This window comes from Schistocerca cancellata, chromosome 2 (assembly GCF_023864275.1).
Source record: "Schistocerca cancellata isolate TAMUIC-IGC-003103 chromosome 2, iqSchCanc2.1, whole genome shotgun sequence".
NCBI classification, from domain to species: Eukaryota; Metazoa; Arthropoda; class Insecta; order Orthoptera; family Acrididae; genus Schistocerca; species Schistocerca cancellata.
This window is the reverse complement of record NC_064627.1, coordinates 422,105,261-422,131,207: the sequence shown is the minus strand read 5'-3', so window position 1 is coordinate 422,131,207 and position 25,947 is coordinate 422,105,261. Positions and strand designations below refer to the sequence as shown.

Sequence of the window (25,947 nt, the reverse complement as noted above, 5' to 3'; positions counted from 1 at the left end):
TACAAATGTGTTGGTTTGTGTACAGCGAAAAGTGTGAGAGGGTAAAGAGGAGTGGATAAATATTTTTGATGTTACAAAGCTGACTTCTCCTAAGCGTACACGAAAGTACGTAAGTTAGGCATATCTGTATGAGGGGTGCATTTTGCGCGGTTCTCCAAATCACTTCAGGCAAATGCCGGGGCGGTTCCTTCAACAAGGTCACGGCCAAATACACGCCCTCTGCACTTTCAAAGCGTATGTACATTCATATGTCTGTAAGATGGGTGGAAATAAAGTGTCAGTTATCACCCTACGTTCGAGGCACTAAATAGCTATGTTCTTTTCACTCCACTCAAAAGTCACACACAGATCTCAAAATTTAATAGTTCTATTTATAAATACACTGATGTGCCAAAACATTGAGACAAGCTGCTTAATAACTTATTTGTCCGTCTTTGGAAAGAAATACATCACTGATTCTGCGTATCAGGCTTCCGACAGTTTCTTGGTAAGTTTGACAACATTTGTGGAGACGACCATTGACTTAGTGAAGCAAAAATGTGATGCACCCGAAGAACCGGCCGTTTCCATAGATCAATGGTCGAATCCCGATGGTCCCGTGCCCACTGCAATGTCGCTGGGTCAACATGTGAACACTTAGGGGTGGTCTGCTGCGGAGCTCCATGTGCAACAATGTACGACGGACGGCGTGCTCCGAAACACTTGTGCGTGCACCAGCATTGTGCTCTTTCGGCAGAGATTACACAGATCACACCTACCCTACTTTGTAGAGCAGACAAGCCTCCAAGCACGACATTCAGTGAAGTGTCGTGGACGTCCAACCATTTAGACCCCAGTGGTAGTTTCACTGTCCTACTTCTTACCGTAGATGCTCACGACAGTAGCTGGTGAACATTCGACCAGCTTCACCGTTTACGAGGTACTCGTTCACAGGCTCTGCGCAATAATAATCTGACGTTTGTCAAAATCGCTTATATCAATGATTTCCCCATTTGCAGCCCTTATCTTGGCTAGGGAGATCACAAGTCCTTGTCTGCGCCGCTTAAACATTTTTAGTGTGTCATATGCCCGCTACGCCACCCGGCGGCATCCAACGTCGCGGTGTGCGGTGATTATAATGGTCTCTTGTCACTCTCACGTTGAAGAGGATGACTGTTCGAATCTAAGGCCTGCCATCGAGATTTAGGTTTCCCGTGATCTCCCTAAATTTTTTCAATAAAATGCAGGGATCTTTCCTTCAAAATGGCACTTCCCCAACCTTGAAACTGCCCGAGCATGTGTTCCATCTCTACTCACCTCCATATAGACGGGGCGTCAAATCCTGTTCTACCTTCCCTCGTGTCTTTTTCCTCTATGCTGCTGTACCACTCTCTGTCAACTGCAAGAATTAATTCAAGCTCCCGATAATGCTGCCATCGTTATAACTTATGTGGGACCAGATAGTCAAAAGAGAAAACTTCCGTGAACTTGGCTTTTGGCGCCTTGTCTTGGGCTGTAGGAGGGTGTGCCTGGGTCAAGGCCAAGGTACGAAGCTTTGAAACGAATGAGCAGTCAGTTGTTTACTCACGGTGGTCAGTGGTTTGTCAGCTCCCTGGGAACACCCCCATGGCGTTCTGATTTTAGCTTTGACTCCGTCGTAGTCATAGACAGAAATTTCTTTGCTAACTAAAATCTTTACCATTGGCTAGTCATTCCAAATAAAGTAACAGATGCCGTTTAAAACAAATATAACTTATTTCGCTACACCAGCGCTATACTATTACAAGCTTAAAAAGGCACGTAAAACGAGATTCTCAGCAAACGCCTAACAATAACCCCAACGTTCATTTTCTACCACACGTAAATATTTACTTAAAATTACTTCTATTTGGTTTCTAAGGTTAATCTATCTATTTATTTGAAATGCCTATGTGATTTCAACAATAATAATGTTTCTGTGAAACGTTGCGTAATCTGGTGTTACACAGCGTTGCACCTTCTTTGCATTGACAGTTTCTAAATTTCTGAGTTTCCCGTTGTGAAAAAATATCCTGTCAGCAGCTATTGTTGGGCTTCTGCCGAAACCCAAAGAGTTGCGGGTTTGTTCGATAGCGTAAAATCTCTGTAGGCCGAAGTTAATACCGATGGTTTAGAGTTCTTCATGTGTAGGAAATAAATGCCCCATGCCCGTTATAGCATGCTCCACTGCCGAACAATCACTGGTACTCTTACATCCACTCAATGTCTGGTAGTATGCGTATGGGACGGAACAACCACATAAAACTAATGGCAAGGAAGACAGATACCAGAGATTCATTGCTAAAATTCTCAGGGAGTGCATGAGGTAGTTAACAAAACCCACGATCAACCAATGCTTGAATATTGCTCCTCAGTCTGGGCTGATGAAGGAAATAGAAAAGAGCAAAACAAGGAAACAGCGTTTAATCATGAGATGGTTTAGTAATCATGAAATAGTCAAGGAGGTGGCACGCTATTCCACTGGCAGACAGAACGAGAGCGGTGTTGGACATCAGGATGTGGCTTACTGTTAAAATTTCAGGAACGTTCGGTTCTAGAATAGTCAAGGAATATATTACTTCCTCATACACATGTCTCGCAAAAAGACTAAGAAGGTAAGGCTAGAGAGATTCGACCTCACATGGACCGTTGAGAATAATTGTTCTTCCAGACAGACCATTTGCGACTGGAATGTGAAAGAGGGGAAGTGTTAATAGTACATTGAGTACCTCCTGTTCCATACCATAAGATGGCTTTTGGAGTATTGATGTGATACCCAACTTGCTCCTTTCTCACATGATATCCTGAGGGCTATGATTGAAGGAAATTTGTCAGATCCAGTATTTCTTGACTTGGCTCAATACCACACCAACCTCTGTTAATAGAAGTACGATTATATGTGGTACCAAATAAACTTTGTGACTGAGCTGAGCATCCTTTGGTAAGGAGTATGCAGCATATTATCTTGGATAGCGATCGATCAGAAGAAAAAGAGGTAATTCCATTCTTGCCCCAGGGAAGACAGCTAGGATCACTGTTGTTCATCTTATACACTAACGAACTGGCAGACAATATTAATATTATCTTCTCAGATAATGATGTGCACATGTGTAAGTCAAGGACTCTTACCAAATAACTTGATCGATTTTATACAAATTTGGCACAGAAACAACATGCCTCAAGAGTATTAGCACTGTGAGGTTTATAAGCTCCTAGTTCCAGTAGGAGCGGAGATATGGGCAAAAAGTGCTTTTTCCGTCCCCTGTTGTATAGGCTAGCCTGCACCACAGTTATGTGTGCCAACAGTGTCGGGCTGCCAATGAACCTGCTTTGCTGGCAGCTTACATATCGAGCAAGAAACACTTTACCACATCCTGACATGCAGATTGCCCTGCGTGACAGGCATGTCATGTTGGAGTAGTATATACATCTACATGATTACACTACAATCTACAATTAAGTGACTCATAGTCAGTTAATCGAATTATCTTGCAGGGCAGTATCTTTTGCAGGGCAGCCAGTATGACAGGGCAAATAAATTATTTTCGAGCCCCTGATGTGTAGCCTGCCCTGCATGGCAGGTGTGATGTGGAAGTAGCATTGTCCTCCTTCATTAAACTGTATTTTAAGGGACCTGTGGATGGTGGATGGTGGGGGGTAAGTCGGCATGGATAGAGGAGGCGATGAATATAGTGAGGAAAGAGGAAATGGACGGAGTGGTGGGAGGATGAGGAGATGCATGAGGCAGGTGGAAAGTGTAGAGGGGGGTGGTGGATGGATGGAAAAGGAAGACAGGAAGGCAGAGGCAGAAATAGAGAGGGGAAAGTTGAGATGGTCAGAGGGAGGGAGGTAAACTGGTAGATCGTTCAGTAAAAGGTTCCAGGAACATCTTAATTTAAAAATTCCAAATCTGCATTAACCTCCACACAAAAGAAAAAGGTCAGGTTTTGAATGCAATGGAAAAAGTGTAAATTTTTCGATACAAGAAAGATAGTGCACAGGTCACGTTGGTTAGCTAGTTGGATTTAAGGCATTATAATATACTGGCAAACATTGATTCCTTGTACGGTTAATCGTAATTATAAGGGAGCGACCCAGCTCTCGCACCTGGGCAGTCAATGTTTCCTGGTGACCAGTGTAGGCAAGGTCCACTCTTGTAAGCTGCGCCTCCCGTGTTTGGTCTGGGATGGTAAGGAAACGGCCTGTCTTGGTTATTCTACTTTGTACCTATAGTCTAGCACTGCATTTGAGCGATAGCTTCGAAATCGGTTTTAGCCTTCGTCACTATTTGCCTTTCTTATAGATACTTGCACTTGCAATGAATGGCCAGTATATCAGTACGATCCACCCGGCAATGTTAGTAAAGGATATTACATGAAGCACCTTCCCAATAGCCTTCGTTCGCCTAGTTTTTATATACAGACAATATTATCTCAATGGAAATACCTTGACTAAGAATTCTGGGTTCACCTATGATGGATTAATGCAATAATTTTATTTATTATAAGTCCTGAAATAATTTTCATGTAATAGCATGCGTTTCCAATACAGTTTACAATAACATTTCAATTCTTAACTATAGAATTGGAAGGAAAATCAGCATTGGCCGTATTTTGTTGTTTTATTGTCGGCAAAATCGATTTTCAGTCACTCAGTGACCATCCTCAGTGCTGTAATATGCAATAAAAATTGGTAGGCACTGGTATCAAGCTATGGTTATAGTTTGGCCCAGCGGTCATCCACTGCAGTAGTAGCCCTTGGGCGGCCTGAGTGATGCATGTCGTTGACAGTTCCTGTGTCTCTGTATCTTCTCCATGTCCGAACAACGTCGCTTTGCTTCACTCCGAGACAGCTGGACACTCCCCTTGTTGAGAGCCCTTCCTGTCACAAAGTAACAATGCGGACGCGATCGAAAGCGGTATTTACCGTCTAGGCATGGTTGAACTACAGAGGCCGGCCGGTGTGGCCGTGCGGTTCTAGGCGCTTCAATCTGGAGCCGCTCGATCGCTACGGTCGCAGGTTGAATCCTGCCTCGGGCATGGATGTATGTGATGGTCTTAGGTTAGTTATGTTTAGTTAGTTCTAAGTTCTAGGGGACTGATGACCTCAGAAGTTAAGTCCCATAGTGCTCAGAGCCACTTTTTTTTAACTACAGACAACATGAGCCGTGTACCTCCTTCCTTGTGGAATGACTGGAACTGATCGGCTGTCGGACCCCCTCCGTCTAATAGGCGCTGTTCATTCATGGTTGTTTATTTCTGTGAGCGGGTTTAGTGACATCTCTGAACAGTCGAAGGGACTGTGTCTGTGATACAGTGTCCACAGTCAACGTCTATCTTCAGGAGTTCTGGAACCAGGGGTGATGCAAGACTTTTTTTTTATGTGTCTACTTACAACATAATAGCCCCATCTCATTTTAGACTGGCCTTTACTGATATCTAGTTGAAGATTCCGCATCGCACAGTGATGTCTGGGTACATTTGATAAAATAGGATGTAAATGTAGATTACGCGAAGGTCAGAACCCCCCATCTACACTCCTGGAAATGGAGAAAAGAACACATTGACACCGGTGTGTCAGACCCACCATACTTGCTCCGGACACTGCGAGAGGGCTGTACAAGCAATGATCACACGCACGGCACAGCGGACACACCAGGAACCGCGGTGTTGGCCGTCGAATGGCGCTAGCTGCGCAGCATTTGTGCACCGCCGCCGTCAGTGTCAGCCAGTTTGCCGTGGCATACGAAGCTCCATCGCAGTCTTTAACACTGGTAGCATGCCGCGACAGCGTGGACGTGAACCGTATGTGCAGTTGACGGACTTTGAGCGAGGGCGTATAGTGGGCATGCGGGAGGCCGGGTGGACGTACCGCCGAATTGCTCAACACGTGGGGCGTGAGGTCTCCACAGTACATCGATGTTGTCGCCAGTGGTCGGCGGAAGGTGCACGTGCCCGTCGACCTGGGACCGGACCGCAGCGACGCACGGATGCACGCCAAGACCGTAGGATCCTACGCAGTGCCGTAGGGGACCGCACCGCCACTTCTCAGCAAATTAGGGACACTGTTGCTCCTGGGGTATCGGCGAGGACCATTCGCAACCGTCTCCATGAAGCTGGGCTACGGTCCCGCACACCGTTAGGCCGTCTTCCGCTCACGCCCCAACATCGTGCAGCCCGCCTCCAGTGGTGTCGCGACAGGCGTGAATGGAGGGACGAATGGAGACGTGTCGTCTTCAGCGATGAGAGTCGCTTCTGCCTTGGTGCCAATGATGGTCGTATGCGTGTTTGGCGCCGTGCAGGTGAGCGCCACAATCAGGACTGCATACAACCGAGGCACACAGGGCTAACACCCGGCATCATGGTGTGGGGAGCGATCTCCTACACCGGCCGTACACCACTGGTGATCGTCGAGGGGACACTGAATAGTGCACGGTACATCCAAAACGTCATCGAACCCATCGTTCTACCATTCCTAGACCGGCAAGGGAACTTGCTGTTCCAACAGGACAATGCACGTCCGCATGTATCCCGTGCCACCCAACGTGCTCTAGAAGGTGTAAGTCAACTACCCTGGCCAGCAAGATCTCCGGATCTGTCCCCCATTGAGCATGTTTGGGACTGGATGAAGCGTCGTCTCACGCGGTCTGCACGTCCAGCACGAACGCTGGTCCAACTGAGGCGCCAGGTGGAAATGGCATGGCAAGCCGTTCCACAGGACTACATCCAGCATCTCTACGATCGTCTCCATGGGAGAATAGCAGCCTGCATTGCTGCGAAAGGTGGATATACACTGTACTAGTGCCGACATTGTGCATGCTCTGTTGCCTGTGTCTATGTGCCTGTGGTTCTGTCAGTGTGATCATGTGATGTATCTGACCCCAGGAATGTGTCAATAAAGTTTCCCCTTCCTGGGACAATGAATTCACGGTGTTTTTATTTCAATTTCCAGGAGTGTATATTTCTCAAATCGGCAAAATACTTCGCGCGAAATGCGAAGAGCAGCCCGTGACGACTGTGTTGCTGGTCGCAGCATGAGGCACGTGGGACTGAGCAGCCCGGAGGCAGGTGACCGCTGTGCGGCGAGCAGTGGCTCAGCGGGCGTCAGGTGAGGGAGCAGCGGGGCCAGCCGGGCTGGACTAGGCTAGCGGGGGCCCGTGGCTGGGCGGGCGCGCCGGCGCCGGCGGCGGCGGCAGCGTAAGCGAGGTCAGAGCTCCGCTCGGCCAGCGCCGGGCGCGGCGGCGGCGGCGGCTGCAGCGGCCGTCCCTCGCGGATCGATAGCCGGCTGGCGCCGCCGCGCCGCGCCACCGCTGCCCGGCAGCTGTCGCCGCCCCGACTCGCCTCAGCCGACGCCCACGGAAATGCCACGGCGTCTCCCGTACACTCTGCTCACTCCTACGCTCTAGCCGCACCTCTTCCCACGCCCGCGACGTGCGCTTTGCTGTTAGTGCACTTTGGAGCCCACCTTCACCGTTCACGCTTCTCATCTGTAGTTAAGCCGTCCTATGCCGTCGCGGCCACTTTCACCTTCTATAGATGTTAAGATGTGCGGCCGATTCTAGAATGTTCATCTAGAAGATTTTGCTTAGTGTACACAGAATCCACACACCGGGATCTACATTCACCCCTCGACCCATCTCATTCTGAGTTCACCTGTCCTGTGGCATCGTGGCATTTTCCACCCTCTAGAAGTATTCAGACACTAGTGCAGCTACTCGTACTTCTAGAATGTTTCCCTTACCGCGCAGCCGGCCGATGTGGCCGAGCGGTTCTAGGCGCTACAGTCTGGAACCGCGCGACCGCTACGGTCCAGGTTCGAATCCTGCCTCGGGCATGGATGTGTGTGACGTCCTTAGGTTAGTTAGGTTTAAGTAGTTCTAAGTTCTAGGGGACTGATGACCACAGCAGTTAAGTCCCATAGTGCTCAGAGCCATTTGAGCCTTACCATGCATGGTATGTGCATATTCCATCCTAGGTTCATGTCTTGAACTATTTCACTCAAAGCTGACCCATTCTGTGCCATCATGGCAGCCACCACCCTCTAGATACTTTGAGAAATGTCACTGATTCCAGAGTGTTCATCTCGAATTTTGCAATTAACATACAATGAAGCCTACATTCATCCATTGACCCATTTCATTCTGAATTTACTGTTCATTGCCATCATAGCAGTCCTTACCCTCTAGACATATTAAGTTGCTGATGTAACAAATTGTAGAGCATTCCACTTATTGTGTACATTATCCACACACCTGACGCTATAGCCGCGAGGGATTAGCCGAGCGGTCTCAGGCGCTGCAGTCATGGACTGTGCAGCTGGTCCCGGCGGAGGTTCGAGTCCTCCCTCGGGCATGGATGTGTGTGTTACTCCTTAGGATAATTTAGGTTAAGTAGTGTGTAAGCTTAGGGACTGATGACCTTAGCAATTAAGTCCCATAAGATTTCACACACATTTGAACATTTTTTGGCGCTATATTCAGCTCTTGACTTATCATGTTTATAGTTGAACTGTCCTGCACCAGTACAGCATCCTCCATCCTCTAGACATTTTAAGACAGGTGACCTGTTCTGTGATATCATGGCAGCCTCCACTCTACTGACGTATTAAGATGTTACAGCGACAAACTCTAGAGTGCTGATCTAGAGAATTCGGCTTAGTGCACATGGTATCAACACACAACAGGCTATATTCGTGCCTCGACATATCTCAATCAGAGTTGACCTGCCCTGTGCCATCACGCCAGCCTCCAACATCTAGACAATAATAAGACACTAGTGCGACCGCTTCTAGTGTGTTGATTTACAGCATATCGTTTAGTACACACAGTATCGACACACTACAGCTTACTTTCACCCTATGACACACCTCATTTAGATTTGTGCTGTACTGTGCCACTCTCTAGACATATTAAGACACCAGTGCAACCAATTCTATAGTGTCGGTCTAGCGTTTGTGATCCTTTTCAAAAATTCATCACAATAAACATCCAAAAAAATCCAGAGATGCAAGGATAAGAGCGAAAAACGACGATATAGCTCATACGAAGGTGTAATAGAGATGCACGGAGAAATTAAATGGGAATCTTTGGAAGAAATCTGACATCACTCCCGCAGAAACCCAGTTGAATAAATGTTGAGAAGCTGTATTCGAGGACTCTGTGACCATACTGCCGTGACATCTGGTGTACATATCGTAACAATAACACAAGGGAGATTAGCAAACTTACAGAGGCAAATAGTCGTTTGTCAATCGCTCAATATGTCAATGGAATAGGACAATTAATGGATAATGTTCGTACAATATGGCCCCTACTGTGCACTGCACAATAGCTCGCTCAATATATATGTAGATTTAGACGTATACATGCTTCGCAAGCCACGAATGTGGTGGATAGCTGTTCGTGGACCACTGTCACTTTCCCCCTTTCCTGTCTCATCCGCGGATGGTACACCCGAATGACTCTTGGTAAGCTTCTGTACGAGCTCTAATCTTTCTCATTTTACCTTCGCTTCTGGGTGCCTCACTTCTCTTCAGGCAGTGCATTACAGCCTCAGGTCACGTAAGTCACACAATAGAGCGTACTGTAACAGAAATATAATTCTAATATCTCTACTGATAAAAGTAATGGGACTCAGAGGATCCCAACATATAAGACCAACAACTGTCGTTTATGATAAGATAATAGAACAAATAAAACGTTTTAGTTACCTCGGCTCCCGAGAGGAAAATAAAAACGTGTAAAACTGCAATACATGTATGTCACAGTAAACACAACTTTTAAAGAATAATTGAAAAAGGAACTAAAATTAAATTCTATAAAACTACGAAAATCCTTATTACTCTGTGACATTGAGATCTGCATCCTTACTAAATAACAAAAAAATAAGACTCACGTGTTTCAAATGAGGTTGCTAAGAGTTGGTAAAGAATGATCAAATTAAATAAAATGAAAAATCATTAAAAAAGAGCAAAAACTTGAACCAATGAACGATACAATAGAGCCATTTGGAGATAAATACCTCCTCCAATGCAAATTAATTGAATGTAAAAAACGTAAAACTTATCTGTTTAAGAAGATTGATGTAAAGAAGCACAGGATAATATTACAGCTTCATATTAAAAAAATCTAAAAGAACTCGAGGTATGGCATTGGACATTATGCAGTCTATCTCTCTCTCTCTCTCTCTCTCTCACACACACACACACACACACACACACACACACACACACACACACTTTATCTCAAACTCATTCGCTAGTCGAACATGTATTATTTATCCAGGAAAGCAATGCATGTATCGGCGGTTTAGAAGAAGTGTAATTTTCACTGATATTCGTCAGTTCGTCATAGTTTAGAATATACTTTACTTTAAATACGGAGTAGACTTACAGATCCTTTGTGATCCATTACTTCATTTCCGAATTGTAAGCACCACTAAATAGCCATCGCTTGTAGGCCACATAAGTCTCATATAGAAAGGAAATTTATTTTATTAACAGAATCTTCCATCGGTTCTTGGTAGAACAACATTATAATAAATGAAAAGCACCAGTTTGCTTTTGTTCTACAATATTGTAGAAATTTATTTTCGTCACTTCAACGTAGTGTGTTTGAGCACAACAAAAATACGTATGATGTTTACTGCATTCGAATCCCCACATATTGCCTACCATGCATCCACAATATTGGCTGCTAGTGGCAACAGGGGGTGGGACTGAAGGCATCCAATGAGAGCACAGGATGAGGGTATAGAGCGTAGCTGAACTTCATAGTAGACGAGTAACTCATAACAGTGCTACAGTGGTAGTGGTGTTGATACAGAGCAGAGCAATGGCAACGATAAACAAAGCAAACATTGCATTATGTCCACAATAACAATTGCCGAAGTTGACATTTCATGAGAAAGGAACCCAAGAAATTTCGCAGAGCGAGAAAGAATTAGCAAATGATATATTAGCGTTTTTGCAAGATGAGTCAGTGGAAAGTTTGGTGTAATATACACTCTACTGTGCAGAGAACGTACATGAGGGGTACAGTGACAAGATACTTGCTTAACAAGCGAAAATGAAACTGAACCAGGCTATGTAGTTCATCATCCTTGTCGAACAGGGAGCCACAGATTCTGTTTCCAGCGAAAAGTAGTAAAGTACACTCATTGTCCAAAAAACGGGCACTAAACATTATTACGTACATGGAAGATCATCCGCAGCATAGTAAAAAAAATCAACAGATTTCGAATAATTCCGCCACAATATGACCACGTAGTGCACTAAGAAAAAGTACGGATATTGAAGAGAGGACAAGGCACACTTGTTACAAAAACTGGTATTTGCGTGTTTCAAGGATGCTCGATACAATTTATAGTACGACCATGATAGTGACCTACTATGTTATACAAATCAAACTGCGCGCGACATCGATAACATTAATTTAAAAAAAGAAGTGGATGGCTCATTACTACAGCGTTACAAAATTTGGAAGATCTAAGACAGCGAAGTTTCAAACAAAGCGTCAACTTGGCATTGCAAAGTTAACTGCGGAATCGGCCAGAAAATTTGTAGGTGACATAAACAAAGTTATCCCGTCGTTCAGTAAGGAACTTGTCTTCAACTCCGACCTATCGGGACTTGAAGAGGAAATTCATATCAAAGGAGCCCTGGAAATAAGAGGTACCAAGAGAGTTGTATCAAGATCAACTAACATCAATGCATTTACGCATTCGTATACAATTATTCATACTGTTAAACTTAATGGTAAATTGGCTGGAAAGTTATTTATTGTGTGCTGTGAGAAGTTGGAGGTGCTTTGCCCTACTTTACTTTCTCGTGTGCGTGATTTTGCAAGGGCAGTAGGGAATATTTACGTCACAGCAAGCAAGAGAGGGAAAATGGGCATAAGAGAACTATAACCATGGTATGGGCACTGTTTTTGGCCAATAGCTGGTCAAAATAGCATGCTTTTGCCTGCTTCCTGATCTGCGTGTAAAACACACAGTCCTTTAGAGCAGAGTATCCGTCCTGAAAAGTGTGTGACATTGCAGTTGATATCACCTGGAACCACTGAACAGATTCAGCCTCAAGATGTTTATTTTTTCCGTGCTTATAAAACATAGTATCGTGTTATCTGCAGCTACACTTAAAGGCTAGCCAGTTTCAGGATAAGCTCCACTACAGACTGTTTCTCATTCGGTTGCATGCCATCACATTCCATCAGTTCTCATCACCCCGTTATACCAATATCATTCTGTATGTATTCTTTAAGAGTAGATATCTAGCTGAACGTCCTGCACGATTCGTAACTCCCAAGGAGTTCGTCTTCGGCCTTGATGATGCGAACTTTTATCATCACTGTGGCGTGCTATTTTTCATTCGGTGTATGTGGTGCAAGTTAATGGTTTGTTTTGAACGTTTCTTGAATATCGACGATGTCCATTTTGTGAAGTGCAATACATACATCCCATAAAAGGCTGATCTCTGCTCCTCCCGGACACACATATTCTGTCACCCTCCTGCTACACATGGTGAGTCATTAGCAATTAATATTTTTCCTGTCGTAATTCTTAACACTTTTAAAGTGAGCCTTACTAAATAATGAACTTGAGATATCGCAGCCAAGGGGTTCCTAGAAAGATAATAAATGACACCCATTGGTCTTATCAGTGACTTGTCGTCTCCTAGTTCAAATTAAGCGTTGTGGGCCATTTCAGCCATGTGTTTACGAAAGCACAATTCTGAATGGCTTTTTACCTGCTGTAGACTAAGTCTCAGGCAGATATCACGCATACCGGTTGTGGAAAGTGAAGCGTATTGCATGACGGTCAACAATTTGAAAGGAGTGGTGGCACTTGGGATGGCTGGAGGTCAATGCGACATTTTCATATATGAGGCTGAGACGAATAAGGACCTGATAGGTATGCTTGATGTCACTGCGATTTAACCCCCATTGTCAGCCGGTTAACAATTTTAATAGTTTTAGTCTATCGTAGAATCCATTTGTATGATTGATATGTGGGGATTCCGCCGGAAGGGACGAATATCATGATTTGACGGGGACGTGTAAAACACTTTAGTGTCGTAGGTGAATTGGATGGTTTTGGACTTTTAGAAAGGACTCAGCCACGGAAAGCTTGGGCGGTTTTTCCTTTGCAGGCTTGATGTAGAGGTACCACTGATTACGCCAGGTGGTGAAATTAGTGATGTGGAGTTGGAGGTACCGTTGGTGCGAATGGAGATGTGGCTTAAATGTCAAATTGACACTGAAATGTGGGTGAATGAAGAATTTCGTGGTTGAATTTTCTGTGATGTTGAAGCAACGTATCATCTACCGTGTAAACATTTAGGGTTACACTCGTCTGGTATGGGACGTTCCCGGGTGACGGGGGGGGGGGGGGGGGGGGGGGCTGTCCACTGGTGGGGGCCGAACCGCACAATAACCCTGGGTTCAGTGTGGGGCGGCAGTGGGGTGGGTGGACTGCTGTGGCCTGTTGTGGGGTGGTGAACCACTGAGGGCTACAGCGGGACGAAGCCTCTCCGTCGGTTCTAGGTCTCCAGTTTAATACACAATATATAATACACAACATATCATCTACACTGAACGACAAACACTCATAATGGATGTATCTCAGGGATTAGATGGTCCCTATGAGATATTGCAGCGTGTAGCGAACAAGACTACAAAATTGATTTTTTGTTTTTTTTACCTTGTGGTCAAGCTATACATGGACTGTTCTTCTGTTCTTCTTTGATGAAATAAGTACACCGTAACCCTTTGTAGACAGCCCTTTCTTCAACAGCTGGGTGGGCCTGGGAACATATCCTGACCGGCAAAGACCGAATGTGGCTGGCAGTAAATTTATCGTCCCCAGTCGCTAGATTGATCTCAAGAGACCAGATAATCAGGATTGTCTTTAGTGGTGGCCATGTTCTCTTGATTACACATCAATTGATTTTTTTCTTCGATATTTGTATACGCCTCCACTGCTAGCTAACCTATCCATGTTCAAAAGTAAGGCAGTAGCAGGTGCCATCTTAATCAGCCCGTACAAGATGAGGAGAACGCAAAACTGAAGGGGCACCTATTGATAACAACTGCCCACGTTCAGCGCACATACAAAGAACTGCGAGCCGAAATTACACTCTGTCAGTTTTTAGCGAAATATAAGGCAGATGAAGATCTGCGGTAAGTTCAAACCATATGCTGGACTGCGACTCGAACCCGGACTCCGGTCATTGGCGTGCAGTGCATTTCCAGTTGCGCTGTTCAAGTACGCCTCACAGAATCGAAACTTGAACTGCCTAGCGGCTCCGGACAGAGGCTGAGGCAAGGCCTCTGCTATATCTCTCCTTCCCGGAGGGGCCGTTTCCACAGCTCTTGGAAGGTGTACAGAATGTGGTGACGACCCTGTAAGTAGTACAGCCCCTGCAAATGACGGGTATCGCTTTCACGCCACAGCTCGAAATAGAGTTTATTCTTTATATACTTTCGGCAGTGTTTGAGGTACCTCATTATTCCGAGAATCTTTTACACTGTACGCCAAATATAACAAAAACGATGTATATTATAAACCTCTAACCTCTTTTTGTATCCGTTATATAAGGTGTATCACAAATGACAGCGAAAGATGACACAGCTAAAAGTGTACGATTACAGTAGAAAAGCGTTCCACTAAACATTAGTCCATAAACGAGCCGTTTGCGAGACAGCTGCAAGTACGTGATTACCAGCCGCCGCTGACTTCACTCTGACAAATTGTCCTTGTTACTAAAAACGTGTCTGAAATGTAAACTTTTTAATCAGGTCTCCCTTTAATTAGGCTAAAATCTGATCTAAACCCACATGCTCTTCATGGGTGACAACATAAGCAACTTTTCTCTTCGTAGGTGTGGTTACAGGTACCAGACAATTGTCTCACTGGGTCAGACATTTTCGAAGAACCCTTCTTTATCGAGGGTACCTTCGATCTCTTAGGCTAGAACTTTCATTATTGCACCCATATGCGTCCCTTGAGTAAGTCTGAGGAATGTTTTGCGTAAATGACGAGGCACCGGAAAATTTGCTTCTTAACTGAGACGACATCATCGCGCCAGCATGGTCCAGGATGGACAGATCAAGCAACGCCTGCTGTGCCTTGGCCTCCAGTGTCAACTGACTTCAACGCTCTGTGTTTTGCTGTCTCGGATCATCTCCTATCTGAAGTGTACATCACATATCCAATCAATAATTCGACAAACATGTTCAGATCGAATGAATCTATCTTAATTTAATAAGAGAGTAACGGCAGTGATTGTAAGGGCAGATTAACTTCTCCTTCTTCTTCTGAGCTTATGTAGAGGTTGTATTTTGCTCGTGAAACGCGTTAGGGATGGGAAAGGGGGGGGGGGGGTATTTCTACAGATGTCTATCTCCTTTCCCGGTCTGAAGGCAAGTAAAACCTACAGCGGACTTCCTGTACATCGTCTTCACCACCAGGTCCAGAGGAAAAACTCCGGCACCATGACAGTAGGATGGGAGGAATTTCGCCAACCACGGACAGATAGAAGCGTCTTGAGAACTCCTGAAGAACGAAGTGCCGTTTTGTAGTATTGTTTCATGCTAAAGGACAAGTAACTGGCCGACCAAAGAACACTCGTTCATGACGGAATTCTCAAAACAGAGCAGGGCGGCAGACATCGGATTGGGAGCTGAGTTTTGCACACTACATGGTGGGACTAAAACCGCAAACCAATAAAAATATTATTGACAGAAGAAACAAGTAAAAATCTTGCGATAGGCGGACAAGGTTTTTAGCGCGAAATACCGCTCGGAGCAGATGCTGGGAGTGGTGTTCACTTTCTCACTTCACATCATTGTCTGATACTGGCTCGGTTCTCTTCCTTACATGGTAGGACGGTCTTGGGTTTGCAGATGAGGGAGGGGAAGGCGGTAACTACAGTTAGACTGATAACAGTCTGAATTTCGGCGACCTCCACCAACACGTCTCAAGTCATCACGTCTGCTCAGATCTTACAGCAGCTGCTGCGGATTAAGTCGCAGCAAAGATTCAGTTAGATTCACGCAGGCTCACCATGATTGAGTTCACATGCGCAGTGCACGTGTAGTTCTTCTTTCTTTCGGTCTTGCAATCACTGTATTCACGCGGCACCATTATGTATAATGAATCTTTTAGAAAGTGGTTTATTATCTTTGTACATACCCGCATCAGATAGCCTTCCCAGACCCTTAGAGTTCCTTTTCTTGCAATCGATCTAATGTGCTAGTTGAATGTTCTCGAAGTGTGTGTTATTAAACGTTGTAATGTTTTCTATTAATCTGTGCACACAAAATAATTTGTTATAAAATTAGCATTTACCTGGGCACGTATTTAATTTCGTAATTAGTAGAGCCTTCTTATGAAGTTAATCAATATTAAAATTATGGAAATGTCAGTACCTGGGACTCAACACTAGGGCCACTTGACTATCAAATTACGTGAAAATTAATTCCGCTGAGTAACTTCATGAAGCATTTTAAGGACTGGTCTGCCTCTCCGTTGGTCCAGCTCAAGCAGATCTGGCACCTTCACACACGGCATTCCGCAGTCTTTCTCCAAATGCGAGCACAAGACGCGCAACACCTACACTACTGGCCACTAAAATTGCTACACCACAAGATGACGTGCTACAGACGCCAAATTGGACCGACAGGAAGAAGATGCTGTGATATGCAAATGATTAGCTTTTCAGAGCATTCACACAAGGTTGACGCCGGTGGCGACACCTACAACGTACTGAAATGATGAAAGTTTCCAACCGATTTCTAATACACAAACAACAGTTGACCGGCGTTGCCTGGTGAAACGTTGTTGTGATACCTCGTGTAAGGAGGAGAATGCGTACCGTTTCCGACCTTGATAAAGGTCGGATTGTAGCCTATCGCGATTGCGGTTTATCGTATCGTGACACTGCTGCTCGCGTTGGTCGAGATCCAATGACTGTTAGCAGAATATGGAATCGGTGGGTTCAGAAGGGTAATACGGAACGCCGTGCTGGATCCCAACGGCCTCGTATCACTAGTAGTCGAGATGACAGGCATCTTATCCGCATGGCTGTAACGGATCGTGCGGCCACGTCTCGATCCCTGAGTCAACAGATTGGGACGTTTGCAAGACAACAACCACCTGCACGAACAGCAGCATGGACTATGAGTTCGGAGACCATGGCTGCGGTTACCCTTGACGCTGCATCACAGACAGGAGCGCCTGCGATGGTGTACTCAATGACGATTCTGGGTGCACGAATGGCAAAACGTCATTTTTTCGGATGAATCCAGGTTCTGTTTACAGCATCATGATGGTCGCTTCCATGTTTGGCGACATCGAGGTGAACGCAAATTGGAAGCGTGTATTCGTCATCGCCATACTGATGTATCACCCGGCGTGATGGTATGGGGTGCCATTGGTTACACGTTTCGGTCACCTCTTGTTCGCATTGACGGCAGTTTGAACAGTGGACGTTACATTTCAGATGTGATACGACCCGTGGCTCTACCCTTCATTCGATCCCTACGAAACCCTACATTTCAGCAGGATAATGCACGACCGCATGTTGCAAGTCCTGTACGGGCCTTTCTGGATACAGAAAATGCTCGGCTGCTGCCCTGGCCAAAACGTTCTCCAGACCCTGACCCTTAACATAGACAAATGTAATGTATTGCGAATACATAGAAAAAAGGATCCTTTATTGTATGATTATATGATAGCGGAACAAACACTGGTAGCAGTTACTTCTGTAAAATATCTGGGAGTATGCGTGTGGAACGATTTGAAGTGGAATGATCATATAAAATTAATTGTTGGTAAGGCGGGTACCAGGTTGAGATTCATTGGGAGAGTCCTTAGAAAATGTAGTCCATCAACAAAGGAGGTGGCTTACAAAACACTCGTTCGACCTATACTTGAGTATTGCTCTTCAGTGTGGGATCCGTACCAGATCGGGTTGACGGAGGAGATAGAGAAGATCCAAAGAAGAGCGGCGCGTTTCGTCACAGGGTTATTTGGTAACCGTGATAGCGTTACGGAGGTGTTTAGCAAACTCAAGTGGCAGACTCTGCAAGAGAGGCGCTCTGCATCGCGGTGTAGCTTGCTCGCCAGGTTTCGAGAGGGTGCGTTTCTGGATGAGGTATCGAATATATTGCTTCCCCCTACTTATACCTCCCGAGGAGATCACGAATGTAAAATTCGAGCTCGCACGGAGGCTTTCAGACAGTCGTTGTTCCCGCGAACCATACGCGACTGGAACAGAAAAGGGGGGTAATGACAGTGGCACGTAAAGTGCCCTCCGCCACACACCGTTGGGTGGCTTGCGGAGTATAAATGTAGATGTAGATGTAGATCTCTCACCAATTGAAAACGTCTGGTCAATGGTGGCCAAGCAACTGGCTCGTCACAATACGCCAGTCACTAACCTTGATGAACTGTGGTATCGTGTTGAAGCTGCATGGGCAGCTGTACCTGTACACGCCATCCAAGCTCTGTTTGACTCAATGCCCAGGCGTATCAAGGCCGTTATTGCGGCCAGAGGTGGTTGTTCTGGGTACTGATTTCTCAGGATCTATGCATCCAAACTGCTTGAAAATGTAATCACATGTCAGTTCTAGTATAATATATTTGTCCAATGAATATCCGTTTATCACCTGCATTTCTTCTTGGTGCAGCAATTTTAATGGCCAGTAGTGTATTTTAAAACGCATGAGTGTACCGTAAATTGTAACACGTAAAATGCTGAAACAGTAGTGTTCCTCTTGTTAAGATAAGTGATAAGTGAAATCTCAGATTAACTGGATGGGTTCTTATCGAAAAGTTTACATTTCCAGGTACATTTGTAGTAACTAGGATAATATTTCGTACTGTAGTCAGTTACTTCTTAAATAACTCGTTTTGTGGGCCCTTGTATATTGGAACTTTTCTGCTTTATTATGGTGTATCTACACCTGTGTCACTTTTCCATATTAGTTATAATGTGGCCTGTATATGGATTGCTGAGGTAGAACGTTGGCAACTAGTGTTGCTGAATAATATTTGAAGAGGAACAGTAGGCCAGTAATTAGCTGTGCGATGGTAGAGAGAGAGCGTGTCTGCGGTACTCACCATATCGTCCGCGTCGAGTCCGGGAGCGGGACCGGCTGAGGAGAGCGCAGCTGGCGGCGGCCTCCGCCCCACGTCACCTGCAACACAGCATCACGTCAGCATCAGCATCAACATCAGCTGTGTCCAGCTGGCGGCGCAGACATTAATCATCACGTTAGCACAACCGTTTCCTACATTAAAGTCAAGATTCATCATGGTACGGGTAGTTGTACACTGAAGAGACAAAGATACTGGTAGGCCTGCCTATTACCGTGTAGGGGCCCCGTGAGCACGCAAAAGTGCCGAAACACGACGTGGCATGGACTCGACTAATGTCTGAAGTAGTGCTGGAGGGAACTGACACCACGAATCCTGCAGGGCTCTCCATAAATCCGTAAGAGTATGAGGGGGTGGAGATCCCTTCTGAACAAAAGGTTCCAAGGCATCCCCACATATGATCAATAATGATGATGTCTGGGGAGTTTGGTGGCCAGCGTAAGTGTTTGAACTCAGAAGAGTGTACCTAGAGCCACTCTGTAGCAATTCTGTACGTGTGCGGTGTCGTATTGTCCTGCTGGAATTGCCCAAGTCCGCAGGGAATCAACAATGTACATCGATGCAGGTGACCAGATAGGATGCTTACGTACGTGTCACCTGTCGGAGTCGTATCTAGACGTATCAGGGGTCCCACATCACTCCAACTGCACACGCCCCACATCATTACAGAGCCTCCACGAGTTTGAACAATCCCCTGCTGACATGCAGGGTCCATGGATTCATGAGGTTGTCTCCATACCCGCACACGCCCATCCGCTCGATACAGCTTGAAACGAGACTAGTCCGACCAGGCAACATGTTTCCAGTCATCAACAGTCCAAAGTCGGTATCAACGGGCCCCGGCGAGGCCTGAAGCTTTGTGTCGTGCAGTCATCAAGTGTACACGAGTGGTCCTTCGGCTCCGAAAGTCCATATCGATGATGTTTCGTTGAACTGTTCCCAAGCTGACATTTGTTGATGGCCCAGCATTGAATTGTGCAGCAGTTTATGGAAGGGTTGCACTTCTGTCTCGTTGAACGATTCTCTTCAGTTGTCGTTGGTCCCGTTCTTGCAGGACCTTTTTCCAGCCACAACGATGTCGGAGATTTGATGTTATACCGGATTTCTAATATTCACGGTACCCTCGTGAAATGGTCGTACGGAAAATCTCAACTTCATCGCTACCGCGGAGATGCTGCGTCCCCTCGCTCGTGCGCCGATTATAACAGAACATTCCAACTCACTTAAATCTTGATAACCTGCCATTGTAGCAGGAGTAACCGATGTAACAACTGCTCTAGCCACTTGTTGTCGTATATAGGCGTTGCCGACCGCAGCGCTGTATTCTGCCTGTTTCCATATCTCTGTATTTGAATACGCGTGCCTATATCAGTTTCATCGGCGCTTCAGTGTATTAACCTGACGGTGTTCCGAGTACTGCAGTGCGGCATATATACATTGCAGGATGCTGATACGTCATAGTTACAATCATTAATCGGTGCACTCGTGGAATGCGCTATAGAAAACAATAGCTCCACATTCTGCCACCGTGTGAAGATGTGGCGCTGTAAGCAGTCATAATGTGAAATGTTTCCCGTCTTGAAGTCAGTTTGCTGTTTGTCACTGGACGCTGATTCATTTTGTCAATTGACAGTTATAAAGGGTTCGGAAGTTGAAGTTCTCCGTACGAAAGGCAATTGCTATTAAAAAGAAAGACCGTGAACTGCTGGTAAAGATGCCGGCCGGGGTGGCCGAGCGGTTCTGCGGTCGCAGGTTCGAATCCTGCCTCGGGCATGGATGTGTGTGATGTCCTTAGGTTCGTTAAGTTTAAGTAGTTCTAAGTTCAAGGGACTGATGACCTCAGAAGTTAAGTCTCATAGTGCTCAGAGGCATTTGAACCATTTTTTTGCTGGTAAAGCTGTTTTATCATACCGGCAGCAACAGCAGCACTGCATTGCGGGAATATCGCCAACAGAGCTCCGAAGAGGCCACATGTAAACAAATGACTTCAAGAATATGATCAATAAATTTGAAGCAACAAGTGAATTAAGTGGTTCAACAGGGAGATGGAGGAGACCCATTCCTATGGCAGTTGTTGACGAAGATTTGGACGGACGAGGCATTTTTTAAACTTCCCGGCAGATTGAAATTGTGTGCCAGATCAAGACACGAACTCGGGACTTTCCGCATAAGAGTTTCTTTGAAGTTTGGAAGGTAGGAGACGAGTTACTGGCAGAACTGAAGCTGTGAGGACGGGTCGCGAATCGTGCTTCGGTAGCTCAGTCGGTGCCGGCACGGTAGCTCAGCGTGTTCATTCACATGGTTAGCTACCATCCGCAAAAAAAAAAAAAAAAATAAAATAAAATAAAATAAAAAAAACTGAGTGAACGGAGCAACGAAGAACGTGAACGACTGTCATCGGACGACCGCCCCCAACAAATTCAACGAACAATCTATAACAAAAATGAGTTGAACAAAAAAAAAAGTCGGTAAAGCAATTGCCCACGAACTGGTCCCGAGTTCGAGTCTTGGTCGGGCACACAATTTTAATCCCTCAGGAAGTTTCATATCAGCGCACTCCCCACTGCAGAGTTAAAATCTTATTCCGGAGGCATTTTTTGCTCTGAATGGTGTAGTGAATGTACAAAACTGTCTCGAATGGGATTCTACTCCGACACAGCCTGTGCACTCATCTTATGTGACTGTGTGGTGTGGTTTCACAAGCGCCTTCATTCTCGGTCCGTTTTTCTTCGAGGCGATGACACCTCTTGGGCCTATTACGTGTACAGTGAATTCTGCACCTTATAAGGACCTTCTTGTGCAACGCGTAATTCCAGCTTTGCAAGAATGCACCTGTGTCCACACCGCTAATTTCATGCAAGATAGGGCGAATTCATATGTCGTTTGCCAGGTGAAAGATTTGCTTCGAGAAACCTTCGTAACTGCCTCATAATCTCTGGGTAATTTCAAGACTTTTAGCCTTCCATACCCCGCGACCTTAATCGATGTGTCTTCTGGTTGATAGATCGCGTCTATCAGGGCTGTATCTGGACTCTTCCTGATTTGAAGGGTTGCATACGGCGACATATCGCTCTGATTACGCAGGATATGCGGCGTGCAACCGTCCACCAAGCCATGTTACCAATGTAGCCTGTTGTTGAATGGGTAGATCATACTGAACACATGCTGCAAGTTGTGGCCATATCCTAATATATACTTGAACCATCGTCATCAGGTGTTGAATGGTTCCTCCCCTTTTCCTGTATGGACACAATCTTCTAACGGTTAATAGAACTATATTTTCGCCCGGTGGCAGGAAGTGGAACTATTATTTTTTTTTAATAATCTAAGAGCGCACCGATTAATGAACGTGCGTGCGATGTTTCAGTGTCCTGCTATATATCCGGCACTGCAGCACTCGGAACAACGTCAGTTTAATTATAATTCCCGGCATCATAGATGAAGGTAAGGATCATCTTTCGTTTGCCTAGAAATAAGGGGGCAGATCCGTAAGAATACGAGGGGTGTGGAGATCTCTTCTGAACAGCACGTTGCAAGGCATAATGTTCATGTCCTGTGAGTTTGGCGGCCAGCAAAAGTGTTTAAACTCTGTGGTGGAACTGCCCAAGTCCGTCGGAATGCACAATGGACATAAATGCATGCAGGTGATAAGATAGGATGCTTACGTTCTTGTCATCCGTTAGAGTCGTATCTAGACGTACCAGGGGTCTCACTCCAACTGCACGCGCCCCACATCACAGCTTGAACAGTACCCTGCTGACATGCAGGGACCATGGATTCATGAAGTTGTCTCCGTACCCGTGCACGTCAATCCGCCCGACACAATTTCAAACGAGGCTCGTCCGAGCAGGCAACATGTTTCCAGTCATCGACAGTCCAGTGTCGGTGTTGAGGTGCCCAGGCGAGGCGCAAGGCTTTGTGTCGTGCAGCCATCAAGGGTATACGAGCGGGCCTTCAGCACCAAAAGCCCATATCGATGATGTTTCGTTGAATGATTAGCACGCTGACACTCTATAGCCCTACTTTGAAATCTACAGTAATTTGCGGAAGGGTTGCAATTCTGTCACGTTGAACGATTCTTTTCAGTCGTCGTTGGTTCCGTTCTTGCAGGATCTTTTTCCAGCCACAACGATGTCGGAGATTTGATGTTTTACCGGATTCCTAATATTCATGGTACACTCGTGAAAGATTGTACGGGAAAATCCCGAATTCATCGCTACCTCTAAGATGCTGTGTCCCATCGCTCGTGCGCCGACTATAACACCACGTTCAAACTCACTTAACTCTTGATAACTGCCATTGTAGCGGCAGTAACCGATCTAACAACTGCACCAGACACTTGTTGCCGTATATATGCGTTGCCGACCGCAGCGCCGCGTTCTGCCTGTTTACATATATCTATATTTAAATGTGCATCCCTATACCAGTTTCTTTCGCGCTTCAGTGTATTTATATGATGATATGATATCGGTGTCTAATTCAGGCTTTTATCATTTGCCAACAATGATTTTATATTTCGCATAACATGAAGCTGTGAATACTTTTATGAACCTGGTTCTGTAAACAAAGAATTTTACCAGCAGTTCAAGGTAGTAATATGACATGCACATCGAGCCCCGTTATCCTCCTCTTGCTTTGGACAGAGGTTCATAATAAAATTAACTGCTTAATAGTTAACAATACGTCCCGTTTGGTTACACATGACCAACAAGTCAATTGAATATCCTTAGAGTCAGCAGAACAGTAACAGTGCCAAAGTTCAGCTGAGCGAGAAAAGCCTTCTGGGAAGAGATCGTATATCGAATTAGACGATTTTTTGTGGCTACGTGAGGCAGTGACCGGGTCGCGCGCAATGTGCCAGTGTAAAACGACGATTTAGAGGTTTGTTTTTACATAGCGCTATAGTCATCGAAACCATGGATTTCAGGTCGCTAAATATCGTATTTTGTACCTTATTAGACACCTTCGAAAGCAAACACAGAAAATGTGTTAGCTAATAATTGCTATCGTCGTAGACAAAAATAAATACTTTCCCTCCTAATAAAACATTAAAATATTCGAGTATACGTAATTCGAGTACTTTAAAAATTTAGACGAATCGGTCACACGCGGAATCTATGGGATCCGTTACAAGCACCTTACAGAAAGTGCTATTAGCGGGAGCAGCAAACAGCCAATGGAAAGGCCTAAATCGTGTTGCTAAGGGTGACTGACTGAAAGGGCAAAGGTTAGATGTTTTATATTGGAGTGGCTTCGTGCTCGTGAAATCGAGAAGTTGGCAGTCAGCCCTCGCGGGATGTACAAGCCGTGTGCCCTCTGAGGTGGAGGTGTTGTTTTCGTAGTGTATGTGTGAAATCGCCAGTCGGTTATCCTAAAGATGAATCGCTAAGCCATTACGGACGGCTCAGCGATATAGTCACTTGCTCAACAGCGCGCGCACTGCCTCCGCGTAAGCATGAAGCAGTAGCCATCAGTGAGACATTTATTTTTCATGTGGATATTGTACGTAAACATGGGTAAATTCAATGACAAGACAGAGGGGAAAAATGGGGCAATCGTGATTAGTCGTGCCCGTGGCAATGCAGTGTGTGAAGTTGCTGGATTTGTTGGTCTGCCCCCAGTGCCTACAAGCAGTGGTGTGCCACATGCGGCCAAAAAACGCGACGCAAGAATTGTGGTCTGAAAAAGATCCTGACTATGAGGGACTGGAAACTCTCGTCACGGCTTATGAATCAAAATCGCTCCCAAACCCGACAGGAATTAGTGCAGGAGGTCCATTTCAACCTCTTAACTGCGACGGGAACTGCATATAATTAACATTTGAAGTTGTTGACCTCGCAAGACTCCGTTGCTCACACGGGCACATAAAGCAGAAAACTTTATAGGGCTGGAAAAATATATGACTGAGCACTCTCCCACCCTATTACACCTGGAGTGGCTGTAAAAATACCTGACTTTAACTCCAAAGAAAATCTGTGCGACACGTTGGAACAGTGGGTAAAACCCCAACATCAGCATCCTTCCAGTCTGATTGAACTGGGCGATCACATCCTCAGTGAGTAGAGTAATCTTGGTGCCACGTATATGTACAACCTTATGGACTCAGTACCGAACCGAATCCAGGCTGTTATCAAATTCAGGGCGGAGTTAACTGTATTAAATTATGCTTGGTTACGCTTGTAATTATTTCTCCAGGACGGACTAAATTTTTGCTCAGTGAGCTTATACAATATCTGATAAAAAAAATATCTGGACACACGTCAGTGGACATTAATATGGAATATGTCCACCGTCCGTCTTAATGACAGCTTGAACTCTGCTGGAGTCACTTTCAACGAGGTATCTGAATATCTGAACGAATGGCAGCCCAATCTTCCTCAAGAGCTGAAAACAGAGAAGGTAGTGATGCTGGAAAATGCGGTATGGAGCGACATAAACTCATCCCGGGTGTTCCGGAAGGTTCAGGTCGGGACAATAGAAGACCGTAACTGATCGAGTCTTGGGAGAATCCCGAGGCTACAATGGAACATAACGAAGAGTTAAAGTGTGTTTTGAGTCCGAGTAAATATGAACATAAATCTGAAAGGTTGGCAACGGTTGCGTTGAGCAGGTACGGAGAAGGCTTACCGGCAATGGGAAGATTAACTCGAGCGAGCGATAGGGTTTTACCGGCAGGGCTTTTAGAAGCAGCCACATGTCAGTCGTGCAGAAAGATCCACGGATACCGGAATACTGGTAGCAGTCGCGCGCAGGCGGGCTGTGAGCTGCGGCGTCACTGTGAATCGTCTCG

General features: G+C 45.5%; 1 protein-coding gene across 1 annotated transcript in view; it reads right to left on the bottom strand.

Annotated features, from left to right (window-relative positions):
- The window catches only part of LOC126161882 (cubilin), a 1,256,608-nt gene that overhangs the window by 1,091,654 nt on the left and 139,007 nt on the right, over positions 1-25,947 (bottom strand). The window contains exon 2 of the mRNA XM_049918020.1: positions 19,122-19,198. The gene's annotated coding sequence lies outside the window, so the exon portion shown is untranslated. The remainder of the gene's footprint in view (positions 1-19,121; positions 19,199-25,947) is intronic.